The sequence below is a fragment of the Nuphar pumila genome, chromosome 8 (assembly GCF_984573655.1).
Source record: "Nuphar pumila chromosome 8, dmNupPumi1.hap1.1, whole genome shotgun sequence".
Taxonomy (NCBI): Eukaryota; Viridiplantae; Streptophyta; class Magnoliopsida; order Nymphaeales; family Nymphaeaceae; genus Nuphar; species Nuphar pumila.
Window position 1 is genome coordinate 124,272,970 of NC_143256.1, and position 10,802 is coordinate 124,283,771.

Consider the following 10,802-nt stretch of genomic DNA (forward strand, 5'->3'; position numbering starts at 1 on the left):
CACGATTTCAAAAAGGTAGAAACTAGTCTCTGTATTCACTCTCTCAAATGTATTTTTTACCAAATTTTGAAAAACACCAAGCATGCCAGATTTTTGTCTAATGCTAAATATCCAAGTGAATCTAGAGTATGCATCCACAAAATTAACATAATAATAATGTCCTTATGTAGTTGGGACTGGTGCAAGTCCCAAAACATCCAAGAAAATTAAATCAAGAGGTCCATTCACATTCACCTTGTTGACACACCTCACAACTCAAGAAGTACCACGTGGGAATGGTCCTGAACTTTCCGATAAAAAGGAAGTCCATGCTTATTAAATAACATGCTGAACCAAACGTAAAGGGGGTGTTTCATACGTCTGTCATTGCTATTGAAATAACAAGAAACAAAGAAGAGATGCACAGATGCACAACGCATGTACGTGGTTCAGCCAATGTGGCCTACATCCACAGAGAAAACCCCAAATAACTCTTTATTTTGTTATTCTTTCTGGTTACACAGTGTATTGGTTAAATAGCCAACAAGAGGCTATGTGATAACCACAATGCAGAAGGTAACAACCTCCCAAAAACAGAAGGTGCCCAGGATAGAGAAAACCTGCTAAAAATAAGGGGCGTGACCCTTATCCACAACGATGCCAACAAACTCCCCCTCAAGTTGGTAGGCAGATATCAATCTGTCCCAACTTGCTTATGATATTCAGATGTCTTCCTTTTCCTAAAGCTTTAGTAAAAACATCGGCCAATTGGTCACAACTTCTGACATGAGGAGTTTTGATAACTTGAGCCTGAATTTTTTCACGAACAAAATGACAATCGAGCTCAATGTGTTTAGTTCGCTCGTGAAAAACTGGGTTAGCTCCAATATGGATGGCAGCTTGATTATCGCATCTTAATTCCATAGGTTCATTGACATTAATTCCCATGTCTGATAGCAGAGATTTGATCCAGATGAGTTCGCACGCTCCAAGGGCTATGGACCGATATTCGGCTTCAGCACTTGATCTAGCTACAACACTCTGTTTTTTGCTACGCCACGTTACCAGGTTACCTCCAACAAACACACAATATCCAGATGTAGAACGTCTATCATTTGGGTCACCAGCCCAATCAGCATCTGTATAACCAACAACATTCAAGTCTGTATTTCTTTTCATCAAAATTCCTTTTCCCTTTGTTCCTTTTAGGTATTTGAGAATTCTGTAAGCAGCATCAAGATGTGGTTCTTTAGGGTCATGCATGAATTGACTTATCAAGTTGACTGCAAAGGTAATATCTGGCCGAGTAACCGTGAGATAAATGAGACGCCCAACCAATCTTTGGAATTCACCAATGTCGGCTACTGGTTTTCCATCATTTGTCCTCAACTTACTGCTGGAATCTACAGGGGTGTCTACAAGTTTGGTGCCAAGCATCCCTGTATCCTGAAGAAGGTCAAAAATATACTTTCTTTGGCAGATAAAGATTCCTTTACTTGAGTGAGCAACCTCTAAACTGAGAAAGTACATGAGATTTCCTAGGTCTTTTATCTCGAATTTATGATGAAGTCTCCTTTTGACTTGTTCAATCAAGGCTTCATCATTTCCTGTCATGATTATATCATCAACATATATGAGAATAATGGCAGTTTTAGATCCCTGAATAGACACAAACATGGAATAATCAGCAGAACTTTTAAAACCCATCTCACATAGAGCTCTGCTTAACTTAGCGAACCAGGCTCGAGGAGATTGCTTCAGCCCATAAAGCACCTTTTTTAATTTGCATGCTACCTTTTCCTGGTCTTGGACCTGATATCCTGGAGGCAATTCCATATATATTTCCTCCTCAAGATCTCCATGAAGAAAAGCATTTTTAACATCGGATTGGAACATTCTCCAGTTCTTATTTGCGGCTACTGATAAAAGAATTCTTATAGAATTCATTTTAGCTACGGGAGCAAACGTTTTATTATAGTCTATTCCTTCTATTTGAGTGTAACCTTTTGCAACCAATCTGGCTTTATACCTTTCAATGGTACCATCACTGTTGTACTTGCTTTTATAGATCCAACGACATCCGACAAGTTTTTTTCCTTCAGGGCGATTGACGATTTCCCAAGTACCATTTTTTTTCAGAGCCTGAATTTCTTCTTCCATAGCTTTTCTCCACTCTGGGTCGAGATTGGCTTCTTGAAACGTGTTGGGTTCACGGCGAGCATAAACACTTAAGGCATAGGAGATATAAGATGATGAAAGGCCTTTAAGAGAGAGATAATTTTGGATGGGGTGTGCTGTAGGGTAAGTGGTTGAAGATGAAGCCAAATAGGTATAAAAATCATTCAACCGCTCAGGAAGTTTGGAAATGCGACTGGATCTTCTAGTGGGAGCCACAATATCAGTTGAGGTTGATTCATGAGAAATCAGTTCATCAGCAATGTTTAAGTCTGACTCGATTTGGGTGTTGGTTGTCAAATTGGGTAAGGTTTGTAATTCGATAGACTCATAGTTTTGGACATTTGGAAGGGTCAATTCGCATCCCTTTCCCTTCCCATCCTCCCCCTGCGGATGAACCTCATTGTCAAGGGTAACCGGCTCATGAAAAAAACATTCATTTTCAAAAAATGAACATCTCTGGAGATATACATTTTGTTTTGATGCGGATCAAAACATCGGTAACCTTTTTTAACTGTAGAGTAACCCAAGAAAACACACTTGACTGACCTGGGTTCGAGTTTGTCTCTGTCTTTAGCTTGAAGGTGAACAAAAACTTTGCATCCGAAAACCCGCAAATGAGAAATAGATATGGGCTTATTGTAGACAACTTCCAATGGCACACGTCCTTCAATAGCAGAGCTGGGCAAATGATTTGAAATGTAGCATGTTGTTCCAATAGCCTCAGACCAGTATTCTTTTGGTATATTTTTTTCAAACATAATTGCTCTGGAAATATTCAGTAACTGACGATTTTTTCGTTCTACGACTCCATTTTGTTGTGGGGCCCCTGCACAAGAGTTTTGAGGTAAGATCCCATGTTTTGAAAAAAAATCTCTCATGTTAGTATTGACAAACTCACCCCCATTGTCAGATCGCACGATCTTGATTTTCTTATCAAATTGGGTGAAGACAAGCTGATAAAAATCTGAGAAGACTCTTGAAACTTCACTTTTATTTTTAAGAAAATAAATCCACGTTGCCCGTGAGTGATCATCAATAAATGTAACAAAATAGTTGTACCCCAAATGTGAAGGCACTAGGGCAGGTCCCCAGACATCAGAATGTATCAAATGAAACATAAAATCAGACTTACTATGAGACTTATTGAACGGTAGTCGAGTTGCTTTGGCATACTCGCAAGCATCACAAGCATTTGAAATAACAGATAAATGCGGTAATAACTGATTTTGAACTTTGTATGAAGGATGGCCTAATCTAGTGTGCCACAACCTGCTCAACTCCTTGGTGTTGTATGCAACAAGAGCTTGAGCATCACTATCCAAAAAATATAGGCCATCGTGCTGCCGCCCTTTACCAATCACTTTTTGCGTCCTTTGATCCTGAAAAACCACATTATCAGCAGAAAACACAGCAACACAATCATGACTCCTGGTGATACGACTAACAGATAATAGACTCGCTGGAAATGTTGGAATATAAAGCACTTTTGACTTAGCATAGTTATCAAAAAACCAGGTCAAACTGATTCCTTCTACCGGGATTGTGCTTCCATCGGCAATGCATACGGTTTTCTTAGTAGTGTACCGAATGTCATGAAGTTGTGATCCTTGTCCTGTCATGTGGTCGGACGCTCCAGTGTCCACAATCCATTTTCCAGATAACATATTTGAGGTAAAGCAGTGAGAGATACCTGACGTGTTTTCACATGTTGATTCTGGCATTTCCACCTGATGTCCCTTGTTTAGTTGTTGCAGAATGTTGGTAAGATCGGCAATGGATACAACGTTGGCAGCATAAGGGCTTCTTGGATGAGTGAGACCAGAGGCTTTAGGTGGTCTGCCGTGAAGCTCCCAGCACCTGTCTTTAGTATGGCCAGACTTCTTACAATAAGTGCACCGAAACTTGGGCTTTTTCGAATTATCTTTCAGGTTAATACCAGCAGTGGTGGATGATGGTTGAAAGGCTTTGAAAGCCATTTTTTCAATTGCGACTTCAGTGACTTGAGATGAAGAATTCATTATTTTTCGTCTGGTCTCCTCACGTTGAATGATAGAACACACCGTGTTAAAAGTAGGCAATGGTGTTGATATGAGCATTTGACTTCTCAGGGATTCATATTCTGGCTTGAGACCAGCCAACAACTTGAAAATTCGGTCTTCCTCTATACGTTTTTTAATGACATCTAGATCAGTGATGATTGGACGATATTGGGCAAGCTCGTCCCATAAGCCTCTGAGAGTCCCTAAATAAGTTTGGAAGGGTTTCTCTTGCTGAGTGAGAAGGGAAATTTCTTGCTGAATTTGAAAAATGCGTGCAAGATTATTTTGTTCACCATATACATCACGTATATTTTCCCACATTTCTTGGGCAGTTTCTACGAAAAGGAATCCTTCAGCAATACTAGGATCCATGGAATTAAGAAGCCACGACATTACCAAATGATTAGCCGACTCCCATTCGTCATATCCAACGTTATCTTGTGTTGGACGAGGTATTTTTCCTGTTATGTGTCCCAACTTTCCTTTGCCACTGAGAAATAGGCTCGCAGCTTTGGACCAACTAAGATAATTTGTTCCATTTAATGGAACAATAGTAATTTTGAGAGAGGGGTTCTGATCGTGGATGGTCAATTTCATATTTCCAAGGCTTTGAGATGATGCATCCATGATGGCACACTCAGAAGGACTAATAAACCAAAAAACAAGGGCTGGGCAGGATCAGAAAGAGCAGGGATACCTTGTGAAACAGGTGTTGATGGCAATCTACCTCAATGCTGAAGCAATAGTCCACCGTAAGGCTGAAACAGTTCGCACAGGGATACCTTGTGAAACAGGTGCTGATGGCAATCCACCTCAATGCTGAAGCAATAGTCCACCGTAAGGCTGAAGCAGTTAGCTGTGCAGGCATACACAGGATCAAAGAAGGGGCTTTGATACCATATTGAAATAACAAGAAACAAAGAAGAGATGCACAACGCATGTACGTGGTTCAGCCAATGTGGCCTACATCCACAGAGAAAACCCCAAATGACTCTTTATTTTGTTATTCTTTCTGGTTACACAGTGTATTGGTTAAATAGCCAACAAGAGGCTATGCGATAACCACAATGCAGAAGGTAACAACCTCCCAAAAACAGAAGGTGCCCAGGATAGAGGAAACCTGCTAAAAATAAGGGGCGTGACCCTTATCCACAACGATGCCAACAATTGCTAAGTTTATTGTTGCTCCGTGTGCATCTTTAGTTTGATCCACCTTATTGACGTCTACGGGCTATAAACTCTTCTCATTTGTTCCATATAGGTAGGATAACTTTTCCCATTTTGCATTCCTTCACATAACATCGATCAACATAAAATTCAAAAAATACATTATTATCGCCAGCAAAATCGACTGATAAGAGATCTCGAGAAATAGCAGGAACATGTAAGATATCACTCATAGGAAACTTGGAATTTGCAGCTTAAAAAATGGAGGTCCCGACGTTTTCTATTTTCAAACCTGCTCCATTTCTGATTCGAACTTGATCGCTCCCTTGAAACATAAGATTGTTGAAATCTGCAGTTACATGGTGAGTCTTCTAGACCTGCCGAAGTAATATCCTTTTGAAAATGATATGCTTTGCATCATATCCTTGTTTATTGTTTATGACAAGCTTGATATGTGGTGCGACATTGAGCAACTACATGTCCTTAGTTGCCACAGGCATAACAAATTGTATTGCTGGCTAAATTTTCTTAGTTTTGCTGATTGTAGTTTCGGCCTCGCTCGCTTCTATTTGGATAGCGATTATTATTCCTTCCCCACTGATTGTTAAGACTATTTTGATTCCCACAACTTTCTTGATTTCCCACACAGATTTTGGTTTTGTTGCCTATGAACCAGATTTGCCATTGGACTTTTGGGTTTATTGAAATCAAGCTCATGTAGTTGAGCTTCATGCACTAACAACTTGCTTAAGAGGTCTTCAAGACTGATCGGGTATGATGTGTTTAATCCTACTATTTGATTGTGAACAATATCAATCAATGAGGATAGGATCCAGCTTAATAGCAATTGATCCATCCTCTGCCACTCAAGATGGGCAGGGTTTCTAGCTGCCTCTTTTTTGGATTCAACGATGAATTCATCAGGACATGGTGTAGAGCCATCAAGTTATAACTTTTAAAGAGTAGGACAAACTGTGATTCCCACAAAATAAAGTTCTGTAGATAACTTAACAGACAGAAAATGTTGCAGATTGGTGGGTGCTGTAGAAAAAGGAAATGAAATACTTGCAATCGAGTTGTTTCCTGTCATGATCATTGAGTTGATGTTGATGTTGGAATCGCTATAGTTCTTGTCTACCATGATTGCTGAAACAGGAATGACTCGATCTGCTCGTTGGATGATGGGCTTTGATACCATGCAAAGGTATTGAGCACACAAGAAACACACCACACAAGAATTCAGATTTACGTGGTTCGATTCAATGTGGGTCTACATCCATGGGCTCTCTCTCTCTCTCAATCTCTGTTACTATTACAAATACAAGAGGTTCCATTTAAATCAATAGAAATCGGTTTACAAAGTCCCAATTTAGTTTCCACAGTAGTCACCTTTAATGTATGAACCAAATCACTATTTTTAGGAGATTTCCTTGAGTCATGATATGCCAGATCTGCCAGCCTTGATTTGGATTCATTTGGATAAGAGACACTTATCCTTGTGGCGCCACTTTTCTTTTTGGATTTGCTACATGAATCTAGATCATAATGCCCTTGTTCCAATTCCCTTGTCTGATCCGAGTTCTCCTTGACAAAGACAAACTCATATTCTGTTACAGGTAACGAGGGTCTATGTTCATGCTACTGCATTTTTCTTAAATGGGGAATGAGAATTATGGCATTGTGTGTTAAATGGGACAATTTCTAAGATAACCAGATGCATGCCTAATTAATCTCACTTGTTCTGCAAGTGTACACTTCGTTTGTTTTCTGTTGGGCTAATCGCTTGTCCTTCAGTTAACAGTGCAAATTGTAATACTGCTTGTAGGAAGAAATCTCATCAATTATAGATTGTAAAAGATGTGTTTCTAAGATTGCCAAATTTTTCTCTGTAGCAGGTGGGTATGAGAGAGAGAGATCAGAATGCAACTGTTGTTCCAAGAACACGAGCGAGATCACAATGCAACTGTTATTCCAAGAAACACTAGCAAGGTCTGAAATGAAAGCTGGAAGAGCATTCCACCCTTTGGCTGTCACCATGTTTCCATGAATCAATGATTCACACTTCTCATCCACCTATCCTCCTGCTAATCCGACCACAACTCTCATCCCCCACTGGTGGCACACCTCTTCCCCTGAAACACCAATTCCAAGCATCATTTTGAGCCTTTCCAATTCCAACAACAATATATATATATATATATATATATATATATATATATATATATATAGAGAGAGAGAGAGAGAGGTGGCAGACACTGACCACTTTTTTAACTAACTGCCTAGCTAACTGAGCAAAGGCTTTTTCCATGTTTTCATTAAATCTGACCATACAAATGTGGTCTACATGCTTGATTTTATAGGAATAAACTTTTCGACCATCCAATTCCCTTACACAGGTAGATTTTTATAAGGTTTAAAAAATCGATGGTCTAAGATTTTTCTAAATATTCAAGGCTTAAAAAATCATATTTTGATTGATTGCAACTACCACCTTCTCTCTATTTATCTATCTATATATGGTTAATATTTGGTGCAAATTTTCATAAATTTCAAAGCTCATAAAATCATTTTTTAATTAGAATAAAAGACCCATAGCAAATAAAATATGCTGAGTACTAGTTCTGAATTGCAAAACATGACTTATAACATTGAAAATCAAAATTGTCCACATTATATGTAATGTATGGTAGGAAGAACATACATATATATAGAGAGAGATATAGAGAAACCTTTAAAAGTCCAGCATCTGCCAACACAAGCTGCCCCTCACCAATTCCACAAAAAACCTTGGTCTCTTTTGAAAATTCCTTCACCAGACATACAACCTGTCATCGACTGCCAAGTATTCAGGAGCCCTACCACCTGGGACTACAACACAATCTTAATCTGCCATGTGGATGTTCTCTATGTCATTGGTGATGATGAAGTAGTGGCCAGATCCCTCAGTACTCTCAAAATCTTGAATGGTGGTCACACACTTGTCCCCTTGCTTCTTCCCCGGGCTCATTGCATCAACTTTACATCTCAGTCCTCCAAATGCTCTTTCAATCATAGGCAATGTCCAAGAGCTCGTTAAGTGTCAAATCTTAACTTTTTATGTCTTATTCAAGACATTTGTGTTCAAGTGGGCCGTTCAGTATTTAAAACGGTTGGAATGTGGTCATAATAGATGAACTCGTTGATATATTATTCTCGAGAATCACACAAAACTTTGTAACGAATAAAAAGTTTTAAAATTTTCTCAAAAATTTAGGTTTGAAAAAGTTTTAAAAAGCTTGAATTTTTTAGAGACGTTACAATCTGTCATATACTGCCGCACAATCTTTTCTTTTTTAAACAGTTTCATCAGCATGAGATGAAGCTTTTCAATAAGTGTAATTAGGAGCTTGTTGTGTATGACGAGAATCTATGAATTGAAGTTCTCTATTATATTAGATGTTAAACAACTATATCTTTTTGTTGAAAAGTAACAATAAGCCTAATGTTTCATATCCACTTCAGTGATAATATAATTGTATGTGTCTATACTTTGTTCTTTAATTTTCTCATTCAAATTATTGCAATGAATATCATGTACAACATTAATATTATCTACTATTTGAGACAAGTGGATAATCGGCAAAAGACTCAGCTCGATAGATGGTGCCTAAGATACATGCATATTCTCCACGAAATTCACATAATTTTATTGATCAAATACTCCTTGTTTAATTGCTTGTTCATTAACTTTGAATACTTTCAAGTAAACATCACTACTGGTCAATATCAATTCTACATCATTTTCTGACTCAACATTTATCTACATTTCTTGGTTGTTTGAGTAATAATTATAGTAGAGACTCAATAGGCCCGTTGCATATTTGGTTTTATGAAACATCAAAGCTGCAACTTTTTTAAAGGTAATACTTTTGGAGACCAATAAAGATTTTCAATTAGTATAATTAGAGCTACGTTAGTGTACTTTAACCCTTTGAGACACCATCATTAACTGCCTACAACAATTATGATTGTGTATTTTAGCCATTTCAGCCTATTACACCAACATAAGAACAACAAATATTAACTAAAGAATAAACAAACAATTATAAATGATCTATAATAATATATAAATTTCTATTAAAAAATTTATAAATATAGTAAACCCTAAACATTAAATCTGGTGGCTGAGAATGTCGATGACAACACAAAAAAACATAAAAAAAGAATCCATAGCAATAACCAAATACAAATACGCATGGAGATATTTAATGATCACGAGCTGGATCCGTTCACACCCACTAATTGTAGGTTGCCATATTAAAAAAAATTATGCATGAAAATACCCACATGTATATGGTATGGAACTCACCTTTTGAACCTGTAGATGGAAAAGCTGATCATAAGGATGATTCTGCAACCTCCACGAAATGCAGGAATCATCATAAGGGTTCTACAATTTTTTTTTACAGACACAATCGAGAAGAAGAAACCCTTGAACAAAAATGAGTATATATATGATTCGACAAAATCACAACTATTAAGAAAAATCACATATAATAAAAATTTTGTAAATATTTAAGTAGCATATTTGTGATTTTGTTGGTTTCCTTTAAGTAAAATTTCACACATAAATTTATGGAATTTCAGGATATATGTGAAATAATAAGATATTTGCGAGAGGGGTTTCACAAACATTTTTATGTAAAAATTTTTATTATATGCAAAGGAGTAGGATATTTGTGATTTTGGTAGTTTCAGTTTCACCAAAATTTTGTAATAAATTTATGCGAATTTGTGAGGTATAAATAAAAAATGCATAAAAAACCAATAATTCTGGATTTAAGTGGGTATTGGACATACATAGCCGATGAGTGATACAATTTTATTGCAAAAAAGCCTAAATTCGCAGTGATGAAGGGTAAAAGGGTGATAACGAATTATAGGATTTTTAGGGAATCAAGTCAAATTACCCTTATAGTGCGGTCATTTTCCATTTTACTATTCTTGGCTTGATTACACCATTGTTGGGGTCGCTTGTGTGGCCAACGGGAGGGTTGTGTAGGTGTTGAGTTGAAGATCCAAGATTAAACCCTCATGGTGCAGTGTGCATGTAGCTTCCAGAGGTGGACATCCAACGTAAGGTCAGGGTGGTCATGGGACCCCACCTGGTGTTTTTTTCTCGCTTTGGTGAGGGTTACTCGTCATAATTTTCTTTGCTTGGTTTGATTACAAAATGGAAACAATAAAAGTAGTTGAAGATAATGGAAATATCAATTTGGAGTTTCTTTCTTGATATATAAATGTGAAAAAATGTTTATTTCATTGATAAAATTTGCGGTGAACTAAATATATTTTAATTATAGTGGAGATTTTTATTGCAAATCGGATTGTTGTCTATTTTTTCTCAATATTAGAGTAGCAGACATATTTGACACAAGGGTGATCAGTTTAATCGCCTGA